The sequence below is a fragment of the Ciconia boyciana genome, chromosome 3 (genome assembly GCF_034638445.1).
Source record: "Ciconia boyciana chromosome 3, ASM3463844v1, whole genome shotgun sequence".
Classification (NCBI taxonomy): domain Eukaryota; kingdom Metazoa; phylum Chordata; class Aves; order Ciconiiformes; family Ciconiidae; genus Ciconia; species Ciconia boyciana.
In genome coordinates this window covers 20,539,491-20,562,934 of record NC_132936.1, presented here as the reverse complement: position 1 = coordinate 20,562,934, position 23,444 = coordinate 20,539,491, and positions in this window count along the sequence as shown.

The following is a 23,444-nucleotide window of genomic DNA, read 5'->3' as shown; positions in this document are numbered from 1 at the left end:
ACACTGTTTGCATCTTTGAAAGCAAAAGTAGGGGAAAAAAAACCCCCACACGCCAAAATCCAAATATAGAGAAGAAAGACACATTTCAATTTTGCTCTTGTAGCAGAATGAAACTTATGCCCAATCCATTTTTCCCTTTCTAATAATCTGTTTTCTAGTAAGGGCTTGGTTCTAACTGCTAAGCGTGAATCTCCAATATGATTCAGAGTTTCCAGCCTTAAGATGGGAATCATTAATAGACTTTACTCCAGAATTTTCCCTGATGATGACCTGTTGCTATGGAAGTCAACCTCCAGAGCAAAATTGGAAGGAAGAAGTACTACACCATTAATCACATCATTAATACAGCCCTAATAAGCTGAGGTTCATAACCTCTGGATGCTGATGAATTGGAGTCAGACAAACCTGCTCTGCCCAATGTTTTAATCAACTGCAATGTTTGCTGAAGGCCATGATAGTGTAGCTTATAAATATATAGATGCTTATTCACTTTACAAGTAAAAACACAAACTAAGAACTGAACAGACTTAACAGAGAAACTGTTAACTTCAATCCTTGGAATGTATCAAAGCCAAAGGAGTTTGTAGGCAAAGATAAGATGCTCCAGCAAAGCTTCCTTATTTCATTAAAACTGTTCTGAAATAATTTCCAAGTATCAGGGAGATACAATACCATTCCTTGTTAAGCCTCAAGACTTCTCTCCCCAAAAATTCATGGTACATGTCCATGTAAATTAATTTGGTTGAGGTTTGGCACACCGTTCTGTATTGTGGCATCTACACTGAGTACATCACAAGCAAGCAATACCATGGCAGCTCAAAATAATGTGAGATAAGAATAGAACAGAAGGGAAAAAATGAGTTACAGAGAAGACATGACAGGTGGAATCTAACCTCCAGACAGACGTTCCCAAAATAATTACACTCAATTATTCACCCATCACCAAAAGTGCCTGCTGAATAGCATGAGAGTCCCAAAGTAAAAGAATTGCTACTCGACATTTTCCTTATGTATCAGACTAGAACATGCTCTGTCACAAATGCAGATATTCTCATACTAGTTTTTCCTCCCACCACTGGTCTGAGTAGCAAGCTGCCTTCTGAAAACCATATCATTAGGCAGCAAGCTTTTTGCTTTACTTTTTGCTGATGACAACTGAATTCTCTCTGGTTATTCTCCATTTTGGTTTAAAACAGAGGACAATTGGGTTTCGTACATAATCAGTGTCATAATTAAAAAAAATTCTTATTCAACTTATTTAAATAGAGAAGTGTTTATAACATACCTTTGGTCCCAAAAAACTTTTCATTCACAATAACCATCAAATTCAGTGAATATTATGTATTACTGACGATCCTGAAAACTCTTAAGGTAGTTTCACTCCAGCAAATAACTACCAAAAAAAACCCCAAACCCCTCATCCAACAGGCTATGTTTTCATACTGCAAGGTTTCTTTCTCAGTTATCCCTAGTCCCACAAAGTAATCTGGAAATCAGCCTTTGATACAGATGTGTTAGGAATAACGAAGATGATGTGATCATAGAGTGGTTTATAAACAGTTAATAAATGACCAAGAAACTATTTCTCCTAGTCATTTTCCAGAGTAAAATTGCCATTTAACTGCTACCAGAATTGTAACAAAACAAAAACAAACACTAGAAAGAGTCCAGCTCTTTCTCATAGCTATATAAATCTGGCACGATTGAAAACGGCAAAAAAAAAACCCTATTGAACTAAACAAGTGTAAGCCTAAATACACAACAAACAAAAGGAATAAGTCTAGAAACGGTGCTGTATAAGGCCTTTTTGAACAAGAAATGTACTCTAAAATGTTGAGTAATTCCAAAATGTAGCTATACAGCTTTTCCATAATAATTTTTGTTTATTAAGCATGCCTGTTTACAGAACTAGAGATTTTTTTTTAAATCCCTGTCTCCTATTTAAATCTGGTCTTGGACTTAAACGCTGTTAATTGAAATTCCTAACACTGAAATCAATGGAGGTCTTCTCTGAGCTTCCCTCTGAGACCAAGGAATGGGTGTCTTTAAGTTCAGTTGATTTACTGGATTCTGATCATAGGACAGAGGTAACCTCAGTTCCTCAACCAACCTATGTCTGGTGAAAAACAGGGCTGAGAGGGAAAGATGTTATATATTCACACTGGGATAAAAGGAAAGGAGCCAGCTTGCAAATCTCCCCACATTTACTCCTTCTAATATCCCTGGCTGCATTTAGGGTCAGAAGGAGGAAGCAAACTAAAGATGTCAAGCGATGTAGCTCTAACTCCCAAGCACCCAAAGAAGAATTTTACTGGGCTGAATATGCTCTGTCCAGGTCTCACAGCAATATTAAACTGATCAAACAGCACAAGCAGTCTAACTATTCAACTTATTTGGTATTCAATGTACACTCTCCTAATTGTTTCCAATTACTGTGCTTTTTTTCTGGAAACAGATAGTGCTTGTCTGTGCTTGGAACCTATTAACATTGCTGCCTCAGTCACTGGAAAGATAGCGGCTACATTTCTGTGCATGTATCTGTGGATGCAAGACCTGATTGCATTGAAAATGTGCTTGACTTGCCTGAAACTTGCAGTTTCGCTCTCCTCAATGAATGGACCTGGCTCATTTTTCCAAACAATGAAGAATCACCTTCTCTCATTTTCCAATAGCATCATGGAGCTTTTCTCAAAAGAAGCTCGTGAATGTTTTGAGTTCGCTAATCAAGTCTTTTATATCTAGCCAGATATTTTTATGTGCTCATGACAATGGCATCTAAGTGCATTTTCCAGATGTTAGTTATTTACACATTCATCATTCTCCTAAAACAGTCATTCCTAATCTGCATGTAAAAACATATCTGTGGAATAAGCAAAGTAACTTAAACCAACACAATATCAAAAGAATATTGGTTCAGTCTTCAAACTACTATCTATAATCTCACTCAACATCACATTTAGAGATGTGATTAGGAGATGTGATACTATGCTTATGTTTATACTATTTATATCATATTCCTATGGTGGTATAACTTCTCTCCCTTTCTTAGCTGGATGTATTTGCATGAACTTTTGAGTATATCATGATGCTTAGTGGAGTAAGTTTGTTTATTCAGTTTAGAAGATAATCTGATTGATGCTTTAAAGTGGGTATTAGACACACCTGGTTATAAAAAGTCTCCATCTCATTTTGTTCATTTTCTGTTGGATAAAATCAGTCATATTCCAGTCAAGTTCTGCTTGGGACTTCTGGAGAAAGCTTTACTTCCATGGGATTTGATTCACTTAAGCTTGTCCTTATAAACAACACAAATTTGCTAAGCAAAAGAAGCCTGCACAATTTTGACAACAGATAATGGGTTTATTTTTTCTAAATTTTCTAATTTTTTCTAATTTATGAGTTAAATTCTCACAATATATTATGTCCTTGAAAGAACTGTATTTCAACTGACAAAGAGCATTGCCTCATAGGCAAATTTTAATATATTTGCATAAACAGGAGACCACCAATAATAGATAACCCTTCAGGAGGGGATGAAATTACTTTACAGAGTACTTTAAGAACCCCTATGAGGAAAAGTATCACTTACATGAAGAGAACTAGTAACTTAAATACATACTTGATTTTGTACCTAAGTACATTTATCAAAACCTTTCCTCTACTGTAAAAAGAGGAATCTACCAAATTATTTTCTGACAGATTTCCAAAAGCATTTCCAAAGGCTAATGTAACACAATATCCTGGTTTCAGCTGGGATAGGCTTAATTTTCTTCCTAGTAGCTGGTATAGTGCTGTGTTTTGGATTTAGTATGAGAATAATGTTGATAACAGACCAATGGTTCAGTTGTTGCTAAGTAGTGCTTACACTAAGTCAAGGGCTTTTCAGCTTCTCATGCTCTACCGACTGAGAAGGCTGGAGATGCACAAGGAGCTGGGAGGGGGCACAGCCAGGACAGCTGATCCAAACTGGCCAAAGGGCTATTCCATACCATATGATGTCACACTCAGTATATAAAGTGGGGGGAGTTGGCCGGGGGCACCACTGCTCAGGAACTGGCTGGGCATTGGTGCTGTATTCACTCCCTGCGGTGCTGTTTATCACCTCTGGGAGTTGGACTGAAGTTATCGCTTTGCTGTACTCTGTAACACTGGCTTATAGTATGAGAAAATTATTGGTCGTGAGATTGTACTCAGCACTGCTGTCATCTCCATACTTCGGGAGCCATCTCTCGGAAACTATTAATAATTACACTTTTTACCTCTTCTCCTTGGAGAGCCAATCTATGGGGGAGACATCTTCCTTCACCTTGCCCTTCTCCTCCAGGCTAGTTACAATAGCTCTTGAGAATTTTGAATATCCTTGGGATGTTCAAACGGGCATGTTCCTATTGCTATGTCTCCTGAATGTGTTTCAGGCCTTGTTTAAGGCTAAACAACTATTTAAGAATACCACCCAGAGATCTGCCCCGAGGCTGGATAGTTATGAGTGGCAGGCTGTGTGGGCAAGTACCTAGGACAGTGGGCACCTCCAGTGTTTTAGAACTTCACCCCTGAACAAGTGCAGAATCCTGAAAAACTAGTAAAGTATTTGGAAAAAGTATGCTGTCACCCTGGCAATTACAGAGAGACACAAATCACTGCAACGTGCTGGGGCCTGGCCCATGCCTACTGAGCCCAGCTCAACCCTATTCAGAACCCTCAAGGGGAAGAGAAGGTCTCTGGATCTGACAACAAAACGACAGGCACTGTGGATACTCCAACCCCCATGACAGGCACTGCAGCTGAACCAGAGAACTAACCCGTGCCGGTATCAGTTGCCCCTATACACAATAAGAAATCTTGGAAGCGAAAGTCAGCTCATTTAGTGAGGGATGATGAAAAAGCAGGGCCATCAGAGAAGAGGAAGAGGAAGAACTCATAAATGAGACGGTAACCACCTGATCCCTATCCCTGAGTGAGCTACGAGATATGTGAAAAGATTTCAGCCATCGTCCAGGCAAGCACATGGTCACCTGGCTGCTCCAATGCTGCAATAACGGGGCCAGAAGCCTGGAATTAGAGGGTAGGGAAGCCAAGCAGCTGGGGTTCCTTTCTAGGGAAGAGGGCATTGACAAAGTGATTGGAAGAGGGGCACAAGCCCTCAGCCTCTGGAGGCGACTCCTGTTAGGCATGAAGAAAAGGTATCCCTTCAAGGAAGTTGTTATATGTCACCCGGGCAAGTGGACCACCATGGAGACAGGTATCTAGTACCTAAGGGAATTAGCCATGTTGGAGGTGATTTATGATGACCTAGACAACAAGCAGGTATCCAAAGATCCAGATGAAGTCAGGTGCACACAACCCATGTGGTGGAAGTTTGTACGAAGCACATCATCGTCATGTGCCAACTCATTGGCAGTAATGACCTGGAAAGACAGACAGGGACAAACGGTGGACGAATTGGCTGACCAACTCCGGCAATACGAAGAGAGTCTCTCTTCCTCCCTCATCTCGGCTGTGGAGAAACTGGTCCAGCAACTCAAAGAGGATAGAACCTACTCTCCACCTGTATGGACCAGTATCTCAGCTACTAGGAATAAGCGTTCCTCTGCTCAAGAGAGAGGATATAGAGGGTACACACCATGGGGCACCCTATGGTTTTACCTGCATGACCATGGAGAGGACATGAGGAAGTGGGATGGAAAATCTACCTCAACCCTAGAGGCACGGGTATGTGAGTTGCAAGGGAAAACAATCACACAAGGGGGTTCTTCCAGGAAAATTGCTGCTCCAGTTTCCAGTGGGCAGTTCCCCAGACAGAGTAGAAGGGCTGATCTCACTTCTGATCTTAATGAAAGGACTTCTGACTTGTATTTACAAGAAATGAGTAACAAATATTATGACCAGGACTAGAGGGGCCCTGCTTCCAGGCAGGTGGAGGAAAGGGACAACTGAGTTTGTGGATTCGATGGCCTGGCACATCAGACCCATAGGAGTATAAGGCCCTAGTAGACACCGGTGCACAGTGTACCCTAAAGCCATCAAGCTATAAAGGGGCAGAACCCATCTGTATTTCTGAAGTGACAGGGGGATCCCAACAGCTGACTGTACTGGAGGCCGAAGGAAGCCTAATTGGGAATGAGTGGCAAAAGCACCCCATTGTGACTGGCCCAGAGGCTCCGTGCATCCTTGGCATAGACTACCTCAGGAGAGGGTATTTCAAGGACCCAAAAGGGTTCCGGTGGGCTTTTGGTATAGCTGCCTTGGAGATGGAAGACATTAAACAGCTGTCCACCTTGCCTGGTCTCTCAGAGGACCCTTCTGTTGCAGAGTTGCTGAGGGTCAAAGAACAAGTGCCCATCACCACCACAACAGTGCACCAGCTGCAATATCGAACTAACTGAGACCCCCCCCATTCCCATCCATAAACTGATTCGACGACTGGAGAGCCAAGGAGCGATCAGCAAGACTCACTCACCCTTTAATAGTCCCATATGGCCAGTGAGAAAGTCTAATGGAGAGTGGAGACTAACAGTAGACTATTGTGGCCTGAATGAAGTCACACTGCCACTGAGTGCTGCCGTGCCAGACATGCTACAACTTCAGTAAGAACTGGAGTCAAAAGCAGCCAAGCGGTATGCCACCATTGATATTGCTAATGCATTTTTCTCAATCCCTTTGGCAGCAAAGTGCAGGCCACAGTTTGCTTTCAGTTGGAGGGGCATCCAGTGCAGCTGGAATCGACTGCCCCAGGGGTAGAAACACAGCCCTACCATTTGCCATGGACTGATCCAGACTGCACTGGAACAGGGCGAAGCTCCAGAACATCTGCAATACATTGATGACATCATCGTATGGGGCAATACAGCAGAAGAAGCTTTTGAGAAAGGGAAGAAAATAGTCCAGATCCTCCTGAAAGCCAGTTTTGCCATAAAGCAAAGTAAGGTCAAGGGACCTGCACAGGAGATCCAGTTTTTAGGAATAAAATGGCAAGATGGACGTCGTCAGATCCCAATGGATGTGATCCACAAAATAACAGATATGTCTCTACCAACTAGCAAAAAGGAAACACAAGCTTTCTTAGGCGCTGTGGGTTTTTGGAGAATGCATATTCCAAACTACAGTCTGATTGTAAGCCCTCTCTACCAAGTGACCCAGAAGAAGAATAATTTCAAATGGGTCCTGAGCAACGACAAGCCTTTGAATAAATTAAATGGGAGATAGTTCATGCAGTAGCCCTTGGGCCAGCCCGGGCGGGACAAGATGTAAAAAATTTGCTTTACACTACAGCCGGGGAGAATGGCCCTACCTGGAGCCTCTGGCAGAAAGCATCAGGGGACACTCGAGGTCAACCCCTAGGGTTTAGGGGTTGGGGATACAGAGGATCTGAAGCCCGCTATACTCCAACTGAAAAAGAGATATTGGCAGCATATGAAGGGATTTGAGCTGCTTCAGAAGTGGTTGGTACTGAAGCACAGCTCCTCCTGGCACCTCGATTGCCTGTACTCAGCTGGATGTTCAAAGGGAGGGTCCTCTCTACACATCATGCAACCGATGCTACGTGCAGTAAGTGGGTCACGCTGATCACACAAAGGGCTCAAATGGGAAACCCCAACCACTTAGGAATCTTGGAAGTGATCATGGATTGGCCAGAGGGCCAAAACTTCGGAGTGTCACCAGAGAAGGAGGTGATACATGCTGAAGAGGCCCCACTGTATAATAAACTACCAGAAAATGAGAAGCAATATGCCCTGTTCACTGATGGGTCCTGTCATCTTGTGGGAAAATATCAAAGGTGGAAAGCTGCTGTGTGGAGTCCTATACAAGTCGCAGAAACTGCTGAAGGAGAAAGGGAATAGAGACAATTTGCAGAAGTGAAAGCCATCCAGCTGGCTTTAAATATTGCTGAATGAGAAAAACAGCCAGTACTTTATCTCTATGCTGACTCATGAATGGTGGCAAATGCCCTGTGGGGGTGGTTACAGCAACGGAAGCAGAACAACTGGTAGTGCAGACGCAAACCCAGCTGGACTGCAGCATTGTGGCAAGGTATTGCTGCTCGGGTAGAGAACCTGGTTGTAAAAGTACGTTCACCTAGATGCTCATGTACCCAGGAGTCGGGCCACGGAGGAACATCAAAACAACCAGCGGGTGGATCAGGCTGCTTAAGATTGAAGTGGCTCAGGTGGATCTGGACTGGCAACATAAGGGTGAATCATTTATAGCTTAGTGGGCCCATGACACCTCAGGCCATCAAGGAAGAGATGCAACATATAGATGGGCTCGTGATCGAGGGGTGTACTTGACTATGGACACTATTGCACAGGTTATCCATGAATGCAAGACATGCACTGCAATCAAGCAAGCCAAGTGGTTAAAGCCTCTCTGGTATGGAGGATGATGGCTGAAATATCAATATGGGGAGGCCTGGCAGATTGGTTATCTCACACTCCCACAAACCCTCCAAGGCAAGCGCTATGTGCTTACAATGCTGGAAGCAACCACCGGATGGCTGGAAACATATCCCATCCCCCATGCCACTGCCTGGAACACCATCCTGGGCCTTGAAAAGCAAGTCCTATGGTGACTTGTCACCCCAGAAAGAATTGAGTCAGACAGTGGGACTCATTTCTGAAACAGCCTCATAGACACCTGGGCCAAAGAGCATGGCATTGAGTGGGTATATCACATCCCCTATCATGCACCAGCCTCCAGGAAAATCGAATGATACAATGGACTGTTAAAGACTACACTGAGAGCAGTGGGTGCTGGGACATTCAAACATTGGGATACACATTTAGCAAAGGCCACCTGGTTAGTCAACACTAGGGGATCTGCCAATCGGGCTGGCCCTACCCAATCAAAGCTTTTACCTACTGTGGAGGGGAATAAAGTCCCTGTAGTGCACATAAAAAAATATGCTGGGGAAGACAGTCTGGGTTATTCTTGCCTTGGGCGAAGGCAAACCCTTTCGTGGGATTGCTTTTGCTCAAGGACCTGGGTGCACTTGGTGGGTAATGCAGAAGGATGGGGAATTGCGCTGTGTACCTCAAGGGGATTTGATTTTGGGTGAGAATAGCCAATGACTCGAATGATATGATGTTAATTGCTATATAATACTGTATGTCATCACTACTATGGTTGCTATATACCACATCAACAGTATTACAGTAAAAATCACCCGGATTAATGAAGAATGAATTTTGATGAAAACCAAGCGAAGTGCAGCAATGATAGAACGAGACAAGCGCAGTGGTGGTGGAAACAGAACCGGCTTCAGCATGCAACAGTCCAACACCACACACCATCTCTCCTGTTAATCTTTTATCCTCACAGTTAATTTATGTAGAAAAAAAAAGGATAATTTGAGACATTTAAGACTGATGACCATCTTCAAAGCAGGAGGACAGTAGTTCAAGTATACTGTTTTAATGTTGTTAGTTGTGAACACTGCAGATTTCTGTAAGATATCAGCCTAGAAGTACTTGTGTGCAAGTAACTAAAATCCCTTTTTCCCAAGAAAGAGAATCACATTCAGATGATTGTCTTATAACTGAGTCAGGCAACTGAATTTGTCTTTTGATAAATACTACTCACTGTTGGTACAAAACACTGAGCTGTACTATTTTGTTCCACTTTCTCCGATTAGTATATTTTAAGAAATAAAAAGTCCTCTTTTTTAGTGTCTTCTGATGAGCACTTCAGATAGTACCTTCCTGTGAAAAGCTGTAGTCTTTAACAAAGAGTACTGCTTGCTAAGAGGTTTGGATGCATTAACAAAGAATTGTGAACAGTGACCAGTGCCTTGCTTTCCCATCTAAAACAGATGCTTCTATATTAAACAACTCATCCCAGCATCAAGATTGATTTATGGTGATTTAAAACAGAAGTTAGAAGGTTTTTTAAATTAATTTAAAGACATTTAAAATAATAATTAAAAAAGAATGTCTCACCAATATTCCTGGTTTAACATGCCTCAAATTATTAAATACAGGGAATAAACTCACTATACAGAAGCCATAAAAAATGCCACGGGTAAACCACAAGACCTTTGGCTTCTCCTGCACTGTCAGACACACCAGGTAGCTTTCACATACATATACTGCAGCAAGGTTGAAAAATAGATTACGATGACAGAGTAGCACAAATCATCATAGAGCAGCACAGTGGTCAGAGCAGTAATAAATGTGCAATTGCTTTCACTGTAACTTTGATGGCCAAGAGAGCAGAGGTTGGGGAAGGAAAAGGGGAAAAGTCTCTATTATCTAGCTGAAGACTGTCTCGGCTTGCTAAATGAGGAAACGTTACTTCTTTGTCTTGCTTTGCCCAGTATGGTACCTCAATATATTGTTACACCTTCACTAAAAAAAACCAAATGAAGCCAGAGTGCCTGCTTAGACTACTAGCATCAAGGGAGATCATTCTGAATTCCCACACTTTCTAATGTAAATTCAGTGTCTACTCATTTACTACTGAGAATTATATATTGACAAACAAGCAACCAGTGCTCTGAAGCCTGAGTGCTGTCTAATGGGCAGGGAGCTCTGTGCCTCTCAGTAATGCAGCACATGCCAATATGCCATACGATCCACTCTTTACTACCAATGTTATTCTTTCACTGTCTCTAGCAAATAGTTGCACTTCAACAGTAGCAGGAGCCACTGCCTCACACAGAGGCAAGACCTTTTGCTCAGCAGATTTCTGAAAACACAGCAGCTCCCACCTCACGTCCCTGCCCAGGAGAAGCAGCTACCTCACACAGGAGTGAGCTGAAACATTGCCTTTGCATGAGAAAGTATCTCCTCTGTGTGACACCATACCTCTTCCTTTTCCACCTCTTCGTCACTGGTTCCGACTTTATCATGTACTAGATCCCTCATATTGACTTTTGCAGGAGCAAAACCAAGATACTGAACAGAATATGAAGTTCTTATTCTCATTCCAGTGAGTTTCTGTTTATAAGCTTTTATTATTTAAAATGCATGGCTTCCTGCTTATCTGATCGCAGTTCACAATGAAAACCCCTACAGTCATCCACAGACTGCTGCACCTTTTAGGTATTCTCCAGATTCTTCTCAGAATTTCTTCTTCCATACTCTTTACCTCCCACTTTCACAGCTGGATAGTTCACATCCCAGGCAAGATCTCAGAAAGATTCCTCACTTAAATATCTTAGTTTCATATTACATCTTAGGTACATATTAAATATTTCTTTGAACAGAGTGGTCTTCATTTACTGGTGCTGCCAGTTTAAGTGGGGCAGAGTTTTATTTCCAACACATGACTAAGTGCTTCTATATTCCACAAGAGTGATTATCATATTTAGGTAATATTCTGTCTCTCCTGTGTTAATTGTTATTTTTTTCTTTCAACTGTTTAGTATATACAACTGAAAGAAAGCAATGGCTATTCCTCATTGCATGAGAATTTACCTAGCTGCACATAACACTGTTACTATACAACAACTGCTCGCATAACTTTCTATTCCTGAAATACTGTCATCTGGGGAAAAAAATTAAAGAATATGAAAATACAATGGTAACTTTATTTATCTAATCAAAGTAAGAAAGTTTTTATGGGCATCCAAAGAAAAAGGGCTTTTACTGATACATCCATATTTTACCACGCAGCCTGGATTCCACATCAAACAAACTGTTAAAAACACATCTTCTCTTGAAATATAAAACCACTGTCTACAGCAGAAGTACTCCCTACTAATTCTCCCAGCCCACAAAGACAGACATTTTTGTGCATTCTAAAGAAACAGGAAAACCAGTGATAGCCCCCAGAACTGGTAATTGTGCAAGGAGAAATCCTAACAGAAATTCAACCCCTTGACATGAGGAATCCATGTATAAGACAATGTAAACTCTTAAATGAAGGTTATATTTTTTAATGGAGCTACAATATGCAGAAAAACATAAGCCAGCTTGTTTTTACATACTAGCATGATAGAAATTGACCTGTGTTGTTTTAACAAATCTAATTTTGAGGTTTGATTTCACCTCTTTCATTCCATTTTGAAAGTTCTAAATTTTAGGTTTTACAGAAAACCTGAAAAATCAAAATTCTTGCTTTCATTCAGTAAAATTTTTTAGTTCAGCACAGTATTATGGAAAAAATATCAGAATGATGATATGGATCAGAATTTTCCCACACGCTCTTTTTGCAAAGTACAGGCAAGATTGAAACAATCTTACAAAGAAATCATTTAAGCAGCCCTTTTTTAACAGAAAACTTTCCTATGCATTGTCTCATAAGCAAATTCCCAACTGGTGAGCAAATCTCTCCTTTAAGACCAACCGCTCTTTGCTTGGTACATCCCAGTGTTACCTGGATGATTTGGGCTTCAGTTTTTTTGCTGAGTATTGGAACCACAGTTTACTCATGTCATTAAAAGTTCGGGCATGCCTCTTTCTCAACAGCTATAGTATAACTCACATCTAAGGTGGGACATGTCAGCTTGTTTTGTATTTCCATCCCTAGTTGGTGTCCTTTTGAACCAGTTAGGGAAATGGTACTCCCTGCTGCAGCCTTGTCTCTGCCTCCCACAGCAACACTTTCACAGCAGGAGTAGATTGGGGTAGAGTGGGACCAATACTGCAAATGCAGGGCAGTGAGTACATGGATTGGGGTAAATCAGGAATCTGCAGAGGTCAGCAGTGTTGGAAGAACAGAGTTTTGCCTCCCAAGCCTGAGGTGCTGGTTACTGATCGCTCCTGCTGTGAGAAGAGAAAGAGGGGAGAAAAAAGAGCTAATTGAAAAGAGGACTGAAAGCCCTGAAGAGTCAGGCTTGCTGCTCCAGTTCCCGCTGGAAGGATGAGGGGTGCAGGCCAATGACTCTGCTTTGAGTAACATCGACCTCCCTCCTCTTAGTGACAACAGCCTTGCCTCCACTCAGCTTCTGCTACTGAGAGGAGATGCAGCAAGCCTGGCTTTGTGGGGCCCTGGACTACCCAAAGCTGTCAGCCCCTCTAAGCTGTTTTGCCACCCTCAGTAAACATCTACCCCAGACTTGGCCTCAACATCTAACATGCCTAGAGCCAAGCCTTGGGTCAGGGCCTCAGAGAAGTGCCAGAGTTGAGGTTTCAGCAGCCACATGCTGGAAGAGCAAACAAAAGGACTACATCCAAAAGGATTCAATCCCAGTAGTCGGCTACAGCCTCCGTGAACTTTTAAAGCTGGAACTGGAAGAGAGTGTCTCATGTGAGCTAGTGTGAATCCTTCATCCCAGCTATGGTATAATTACATCATTCTACCTGACAACGTGACATAGAGGGGGCAATAAAATATCCATTTCACAGTGAGGTTGGTATGACATGGCTACTATGGATGGTTAGGCTACTTAATTTATGTTTCAGAACTCATCTGAATTCATTAAGCATTTCCTACTATATTCAGCCTTGCTATAGATAGCTGCTTATAAAGGTTATAAGAAATAAACACTTTAGGCATGGGAAATTTATTTCTTCCTTCAACCTGACTATCTTTTGTGAAATTGTGTGCTATAGAGCAATAACTACAATATCTAATTTATAGAAAGCATGAAAACTAAATATTTCAAACTGTTGCAGAATGGTAGAGAGTTGCAAATGTGCTAGAGGAAGAATGAAAACAAACAAACAAACAGAAAATGCTTAAGGCACCGAAGGTGCCCCAAACAATGAAGATTAATGGTTTACATTGTTTATATATTTTTGAAGAATGCTTTCAAGAAAGCCACTTACCACTTTCTGTGCTTTTTTGCATTTGAAAAATAATTAAACATGAGGTGGGATCTTTAAAGAAGACAACAAGGCAAATATTTCCTGAATTCTGACGAAGTGAGAAGGTAAATATGTGAAGACCTGACTGGAACAAAATAGAATCCCTCAACTGACTGCATTGTTTGCTGTCCTTTAAAAACAGGCTAACCCACTGTGCAGTTCATTAGTATTCTAATTGCCAAGTAGTGCTCAGTGGTTGTCTCAGGCTGTCTGATTAAAAATTAAACAAAATTAATTTTTTTCCATTGCCAGATGCACTGAAGTCTTTTTTTTTTTTAATTAAACTCCCTTCCCAACACTTAAGATCACATGCCATCATAGCAGAGCAGTAACTGACCATACTTTGCAAGAACAGATCATGAAAGACTATTTAATTCTGAATTACAGTGCAGAGGTTTTATTCTTATAATGCATTGCTGTTGTTCTGTTCATTTCAGCTGACCTTTGTGTTCTCCAAGGGTGAAAGAAAAACTGATGGGACTGTGATCACAGAGCATGGCAAACAGCTCCATGACCTACAACCAGCTATGGAGCACACGAGACAGCTTGTTTCCATCTCTAAATAGACATTGTGCTTTGGTAAGGATGTTCTTGCGGACATGATCTTGGCTGCTGAACTGTCTCAGTCAGACATTTAAAAGTAACATCTGGGCACTAACCATCTAAATACTCTCTTCCAATTATACATTTATCTAATATAAAACTGTACCAACAGGTGTTTCCCTGAATCATGATGCTATTAATAAATATCAATGGAATGTAATGTTTCTATAACGCTAAAAAGGATGACCTAAAAACTGAATTTCTGGATAGAATCTCAAGATCCTGGGGTACATTTTCAGGCACATCCACAGACATCATCTGGTCGATTTAACTGAGTAAATCACTTAAACCACCTTGTGCCTTTGTTTCCTGTTATTACAATGGGGATCTTTCTTTCTCTCTGTTTCAGTTGGATATTATGCAAATAAAATTAATCATGTTAAGTGTACAGACACTGTAGTTGTAGAGAACAAAACAGATTCTATATTGAGAATATCAAGATTAAGAGGACCCAGAGCATTCCCAAGACACAAGAAAAATATACACTTATTTTAAGCTACGGCCAAGTAGAATAACATGTCGGTCAGTTTGATCAAGGACAAGAGAAGAGTCATGTTAGACTCTGGGTTTGTTGAAGATTAGACCATGCCCTCTTCTTTTGTTCGTTTTAAGCATGCTGTCAGTGACGCTAACTATGGCATTTGTAAAACCATCTTAAAAAGTAGCAGCAAAAGGAAAAGTAGTGGACGTGCTAAGGTTGCATTAACGAATGTATCAAAAAGTTCAGAAAAAATACTGAATGAACCTATGCTAGTCTCTTGCGAGACAGAACTACTTTTCTGTTTGTAACCAGGCTCTCTTATGCTGGAAATAATGTACAAAGGCAAATACAGGCTATGCCAATAAGGTGATCGAGTTAGGGTTTTTTTCATTTTCGAATTGTCATGGTTAAAAATGATTGGTGGCAACAAACTAGAGCTAAAGAATCACAGAATTTTTTTAATACAAATCAATTTATGCTCTTCTCCAGATATTTTTGAGAGTTGTCAAGTATTGCTATGATAGTCAACCTTCTTGCAGTATTTCCGTGTGGCTTCCTCACTCTCTTAAGCAGTTGCAGGTACACAGCCAGAGACACTAGAGTTGGGTTTGCTATCATTTTTTGGGTAAGACTCAACTGAATTCTTCTTGCCCCATGAAAATGTTGGTCTCATTTGCAAGATTATGCCTAAAAAATTAAAGACAAAGACTAGGAAATTAAATTAAACTTAAATTTGTTCCCTTGAAACAGGGGCCATATTCTTATGAGAAGTAAACATGTTATCTGCAGTGGCGGACTGGAGCAGATAGAGAGGAAAGCAAGAGAAAGAATTAAAATAACCAGGGCAACTTGTTCAAAGTCATTGAATCTATATAGATTTACATCAGATGGGGCCATGAGTGTGGGTTAGCATGTATTTTCTTAAAATCAATTTATTGGCCTTTTAAAGTTGATCTGAAAACTGTCAGACCTTTCATATTTTATACTTGATTGTCAGAGTCCTTCCTGTTTTAACACAGAAACTGTTCAATGCTCAAAAGCTTCAATGGTAGCCCACGCAATCTAGAAAAGAACAGGAACAATAGTATGATGTGGCGGTAAAAGTTTCTCCCACTTTAGACTAGAAAAGAATAACACTAACAATGCTGTTGCTGCTTAGTAAAAAAAGCTTCTTCCCTCTTCCTCCGCCCCCACCCCAAATGTGAACAACCTTGGTTGAGCTGGTTTTGAATTCAGAGTAATGGAATCTCATGGCTCTGCACCAAAAGGAGAATTTCTGTCCCCCATGCTGTAGAAGTTCTTTGCTTTATACTAAAGAAATAAAAAGGTACTTAAAAAAACAATAAATCTTAAACCAAGATCAGATTTTTTTTTTTTTTCATCTGAAGTCAACAAAGACACTGAATACTGAGAAAGATTGCCTTTTGGTGTATAGGACGTTTAAGAATAATTTTCTAAATATTGGCAAGACGCAACATTAAGATTTTTGTTATGAAACATGCAGAAGTACAGGAAAAAATTAAGTACTCTCTCTCTTGCTGTTAATATTTGGTTAGGTATCCTTTTCCATTTAAAGAGACAATGTTAATGATGATTCTCCAAAGACTTCAACACAAGCCTACCTAGTTTCATGGATTCATCAACTCTACAAGTGCAAACCTGTTTGTACACCTTGGCAGAAGTGACATAACTATTTTACAAATATCATAACCAACCTAACAACTACTGCAGCCACAGCAAAGGTTTCATTATCATCAGTGAGCTTTGTATCAGGCTCACCTTCCCCTGCTTGTACTCATATGGTGATGGTAGTTTTCATACATGCTCCAGACAGGTTTATATAATTTCACGATCCAAATACACACATGAACACACATTTAATAAGTCTCTCAAAAATTATTGTTTAAAATGTGGAGAAGAGCATAGATCTAAGTAAGGAAATGGTTATTTATGGAGGTCAGATTGCACTCCTAGGGAAGACAGAGAATCACTGCACTACGTCATATCAAAGACATCTAACCCCTACCCTACCTCCACAACAGGCCAGTAGAAATGCTTCAAGATTATAAAAGAATATGGCCAGTTCAGCAGTGTTGTGGTTTAGCCCCAGTCAGCAATTAAGTACCACCCAGCTGCTCGCTCACCCTTCCCCCCTGGTGGGATGGGGGAGAGAATCGGAAGAGGAAAAGTAAGAAAAATTGTGAGTTGAGATAAAGTCAGTTTAATAATTGGAACAAAAAAAGCCAAACAAACAAAAAATTGTAATGAGAAGGAAAAGAACAAGAGAGCAAGAGAGGAACAAAACGGGGAGGGGGGGGGCAGGGAACAGTGATACCACCACTCACCACCCGCCGACCAACGCCCAGCCAGTCCCTGAGCAGCGATCGCTACCGCCCAGCCAACTCCCCCCAGTTCATATACTGAGCATGACATCGTATTGTATGGAATAGCCCTTTGGCCAGTTTGGGTCGACTATCCTGGCTGTGCTCCCCCCAGCTTCTCGTGCACCTGGCAGAGCATGGGAAGCTGAAAAGTCCCTGACCAGTGTAAACACCACTTAGCAACAGCCAAACCATCAGCGTGTTATCAATATTATTCTCATAGTAAAATCCAAAGCACAGCACTATACCAGCTACTAGGAAGAAAATTAACTCTGTCCCAGCCGAAACCAGGACAGTATCATCACCTGTTCAGCTCCCAGCAATCCAGAGTAAAGACTCTGGAGGCAAAAAGTTGTGTGGGGACTAGTGGCTATGATAGCCACCCTTGAAACTATTGTCCATGAACATGCCTAAGCCTTTTTTAATTCCTTTCTTCCTTTGGTTTTCACTCCACCAGTGGTGAGTTCCACCATGAAAATTGTCTCCTATGAGAAAAAGTATTTTTTGTTTTAAATTTGCTACCGTGTATTTTCACTGGACATATTACAAGAAACAGAGAAAGACTCCTCGCTGTTCATTTACTCCTCAGCATTTATTTGTTTTAGAAAAGTTATATTTTATGAGCTGCATCTCATAGTTGCAGAGATAGTTAATATACATCTGGGGATGTTGCTAAGGTTGAAAAAGTTTCCTATATGCGTGTAGAGAGGATTAAAGTTTGTCTTACCTGTTCTTCCATTTATTCTACCTTCTCCCAAACTTTTCAGGTCAAATTCTTCTCAAAAATTACAATAATTTGGAAACAAGAATTTACAAACCACAACCTGCAACCTAAATTACAATTTTTAGCAATTAAAAAAAGCTCACTTAAATGCTCTGCCTCCTTTTGAAGTGTAGATGCCTCAGGTGAGAAGTGATAGGAATATAAACCATGAAGAGTTTAACAGAGCAGCTGTAGACTTCAGAAGTGATTCAGTGACCATGGATGCCTGTGGATCAGGTGCTTATGAGGCCTGATGGGTAAGTGCCCACACATTTTTAAAGACTGCCATCTGAGATCCTTTAGTAAAGTTTAAATAGGTGATATGTCAGGCTCAAAGTCGATATAGTATTGAAAGGTAATTGAAAGGAATTTTATTATGGAACTATTAACAGCAACTCACACAGGGTATTTAGTGGCAGTTAATACTTGTACGATTACAAAATGCCTTAAGTATGAATAGCTGTACTAAGGTAAATGTCTCAGTGTTTGGAGTTAAACTTAGCTCTACGAGCTTTCATGTCTAAATGTAAAGTATCTACTATGACCAAAATATTGCAGGTTTTAAACTAAAAGCATTCTTTTCTGCAATTAAATAGTCTTGGCACCTTAAAAAAAAATAAATAAAAATCAGTAGCTTTAAACTCCCCCAATGTCACCTACTAGGCCTAAACATTGTATAACCAACAGCTGAGTAATCCAAAAAAGCAGAATCCCACCATGCCAAAACTTAAACTTCACCCAGATGTGACTTCATTCCCCAGGCTGTGACTTTGCAAATTCTTTTTCAGAAGGTGAACTAAAGCGAATGGTGCTAGATCTGTAGTAAAGGGCACCTCTCTAGCATTACCATTTTTCACCAGAAACACCTACAGCTTCCCATTCCACCTATAAAGGAAACTGCCTACACTGCGGAGGAAGAACCAAGAAATATTGGCCTGCCCTGATGTTAAATCATTATGGCTACGACAGGCATTCCTACACATGATGCATGTGCAGCTGCAAATAAGGTCACCGTGTTGTTCTCCTTGGCAGTTAACACTGTGTGCTGAACATCCCGGCTTCCATTTTAAATTTACACTAGCTTCACTCCCTTAAAAATTAGATGAAAAATTTGCAAAGTAATTAGATTTCTATGTCTAATTAGCAAAGACTTAATTCACTACTGATATATTTCACCTTTCTGTGAGCTCCTTTAGCAATGACTTTCACATATTCAGAGCTTTCCATACCACTGAGCTCCAAACTAATTTACAAACTTTGGATATTATTATGTACTGTGACAGTAAATAACAGAATCCCCAGATTTAGAGGTATGTTAGATCCGGGCCTCCCTTAAAACATCCACATTTTCAGACAAAATCAGAGCTTCTGGGCTTACCACAGTCACAGTGTATGCACAAACCAGGTCAACACCGTGTGTGCAGTCAGTCCTACACACACGGGCTGCATCAACAGCCTGGCACAGATAATGTCCAAGTGCTTCCTAACCATTATAATTACTGTGAAAGCACAGAACACCTGGCAGTGTATACACACACATTTCTGTCATCATTTAAGAGTAAATCAGCATGGCACTGATAAAAGTCAACGGCAATGAGCTTATTTAAAACAGAGGGATCTGGTTTTGAAGAACCTACCTCTGCCAATTACATGAATTCATTTTAGCAAAGCAGCGCTGTACTTTCTAAGAGAGCCTTGTTAGTACTAGCTGAGCATTAGCTTGGCTACATTTGGAAAAACAGTATTCAATTCACTTGCTTATTGCAGCAGTATGGCATAGTAAAGACAGGATTCACTAAGAACTACTGTTGAAGACAGCTTAGTGACAATGTGCCAATGATAAATATTATTTAAATAATCTCACTACAAGACAGCATCTCTCATCATGGATGCTGGCCAAGTGCTTTGAATATTTTGTGAGTTAGTGCAGCCAGAGGCAAAAACAAACCCAACAGTCACCAGGAGGATTTGTGGGGCTTCCCCTGGTAGTTTCCCATCCAAGTACAATGCATGCTTTGTGAGATCTGATACTACATGTGGCAGGGCTGCTGCTAAGAGGGTCACCATGGGATTATTTTAATGTTCACTGAAATGGAAGCAATTTATTACATACTGCAGTAGCATCGCTTTCATTCAAATTATAAGAGGTTGCAAGTAGCCTTTTAAATCTGCTTTGCCTTTCCCTCTGGTACCAGCTTACCTTCAAGCTTCTTGGAAAGATGATGCTCTGTGAAGCAGGCTTCGGAGGTTACTGAATGCTCTGTTCTTAGTGTAAGTACCCTGTTGACCTCCCAGAGCATGCAGGGTTAGAAACATACATCTGCATGCGTAAATTGGGTTTCCCCAATGGCCTAAGAATGGGATGCATCTGCAGAACAAGTTTTGCACTTACCTGAATATTATCATAAAACATTTACATGATTTAATTAGATTATGTAAATGCTTTACTCCGATTTGAAGCTTTGAAAATCATAATGTCATGCTCTAAATTATGCAAGTATTGAAAATGCTTTTCACAGCAGAAGCAAAACACAAGTGAGACAGTCCTGCCACATGCCCTTCTGCTGTTCTCTACTCACCAAAGACCACACAGAATGCATTACTGTAATCCTGACTTTTTCTATTAACATTTTCTGCACAGACTGTAGTTATTTTGTGCCCTAATTTTATGCTAAGCTGCAAATCCAAATTTGATTTGGAAAACGTTTTGTGGTTTATCCACATCTCCACTAAGGAGCAGATTTTTCACAATGTCCTCCCCACCACTCTCTGACACAGTGTGCACTTCATGGCAAGGAGATCTCAGCAAGGAGATTCAGTAGGAGTTATTGATGGAAGCATCTTCCTAACTGCTGAGCAGTGAAAAAGGCAAGTAGGTAAAACCTTAGCAAACATTTTTCTCTTAAGTTAACTTATTTCTACTGTACTTCTGGATAGGATAGTGCTGCCACAATACTGAGCACACGTCACTAAGAGATCCTGCACCCCATCGGACATTCTTTAAACTATACAAAACAGGCATTTATACTATCTACAGAAATAAGTTACAGCAGGTAGGAATGGCACCAAATTATCTGGAAACAAAAGGAGCCACCATTAGAGACAAAAGAACCATAACGAATTAATTCCAAGAATTAACATGTACTCATGGAAAAGTCACCAAACTTGGGTAGCTGAATTTTAGCAGGACTTTGTTATTCAGAATATCACTTATTTTCCAATACAAACTGAGTGCACCAGCTTAATCTTCAACACAGCTGCTCAATGTGTCTGAAATACCTACATCTGATCTACTCCACCATACAGATTGCCCTAATGGGCTCTAAAGCATGTACCACTTTACATTAGGGTCACAAATCTTTCTATGCAGTCAGAATACCTCACCCCCAAATCCTACTGGTTCCCCCATATTCTGACCCGGTGTGCTGGTTTTGGCTGGGATAGAGTTAATTTTCTTCATAGTAGCTATGAAGTGGGGCTTAGCCATAGTATGGGGCTATGGTTTGGACTTGTGCTGAAAACAGTGTTGATAACACATGGATGGTTTAGTTACTGCTGAGCAGTGCTTACAGAGTCAAGGCCTTTTCTGCTCCTCACCCCACCCCACCAGCGAGGAGGCTGGGGGTGCACAAGAAGCGGGGAGGGGACACAGCTGGGACAGCTGACCCCAACTGACCAAAGGGCTATTCCATACCATATGACGTCATGCTCGGTACATAAACCTGGGGGAAGAAGAAGGAAGGGGGGGATATTTGGAGGGATGGCATTTTGTCTTCCCAAGTAACTGTTACACATGATGGAGCCCTGCTTTGCTGGAGATGGCTGAACACCTGCCTGCCATGGGAAGTAGTGAATGAATTCCTTGTTTTGCTTGTGTGCAGAGCTTTTGTTTTACCTATTAAAGTGTCTTTATCTCAACCCACGAGTTTTCTCACTTCTACCCTTCTAATTCTCTCCCCCATCCTACCAGGGGGAGTGAGCGAATGGCTGTGTGGGGCTTAGTTGCCAGCTGGGCTTAAACCACGACACTCCCCCTCCCCCAACCTGAAGATCATGGACAGAATTTAAAAAAAAAAAACACACACACACCCAAAAAAACCCCCAACACCAAAAAAAGAAAATAAACTTTATGAAAAATCCTGAAATGCTTGAGTTCCAAGGCAAGGGAACTTTGAGAATAACAGCTCAGAGATATTTTTCTTTTTCTTCCTGTGCAAGCATAGGGCTGTTCTTCACCACATGGGGAAAGGACCTACCCCATAGCTCTTCAGCCATGCATGACCAGAGAATAGTTCATATGCAGGCCAGGTTGTGTCATATGATGACTGGTATATCCGTGCTGATACAAACCATCTGGGCTAATGCGTATCTCTAGCGGCAGCTTACATTCCTGGCTCATCATAGCCTAATCTTACACGGATTAGGACTCTTGGGAAAGCTGCTCTCTCAGCAACCCTTTGTCATCTGTGGCATGCTGCCCAGCTTTGGTTATGACTTCTGAGAAAGCTGATGAGTTGTGAGAAAAGGCTGTATGAAAGTCTACGGGGAAAAGCCACACAGGATAAACACAACATTGCAGACAGAGGTAATACTGTTGCAGTGGGAAACATTAGCACCTCAAGGATTCAATAGGGAAAAGACACCAAACTGCAAAGGTATAAAATCCTAAAGGCAGAATGGAGCTGGAAGATGGCAATGCTACAACAGAGGATTGGTGTGACAGGTACGCTTCATGCCCCCCCTCCTCTAATAAAGATGGGGGCTTTGCATGGCGATCACTGGCTTTTTGCCCCTTTTGTGCTCTGCCGTGCCCCTGGCACGTACACACCTCGGCAGGGGAGCAGGAGAGGCGGGGCCCCTTGGTCACCAGATGGGGTCCACAGCCGGTGAGGCACCGTGGCTCGGAGAAGCTTCTAGATCGTGACCAGTTATGACCACTGCTCAGATCCGACCCAGGGTATAAATGGGGCACCGTCAGAGACACCCTTTGAGTGTGGTCCTCTTGGAGCAGCGGGCCTGTGTTCGGGACCTCTCCCCTCGGGCTGGGACGCTGCCTGAGGAAACTTCCCGGGACTGAGTGCCCTCCCCTCCTGTGGTGAGTGATTTCTCCGGGACAGATCCTTGAGTGAGCCCTCACACCCCCCCGCCCCGGGTGAGCGACTGTATTTTCTGGGTACCCACGAGAGGGAGCGTGTCCCCCTCTGTGAGCGCGTGTGCACTTTGGATCATCATTCTTGTGTGGAATTCTTGCCGTGTAGTAACAATACCCCAACTGACACCTCGCACCTGTTATGTGTTAAATGTTACCAGACTGTTGATTGGTTTCAGTTTATCCCTGTTTCTCATTGGTTTCTGTTGTGTGGTTTTGGCTGTTTTGTGAAATAAAGTTGTTTGAGCTTGTCCCTCGTTTGAGTTCGTTTCACTGTACCTCCGTGACAATCGCTTCCAAGCAGCACACAGGACAACACTTC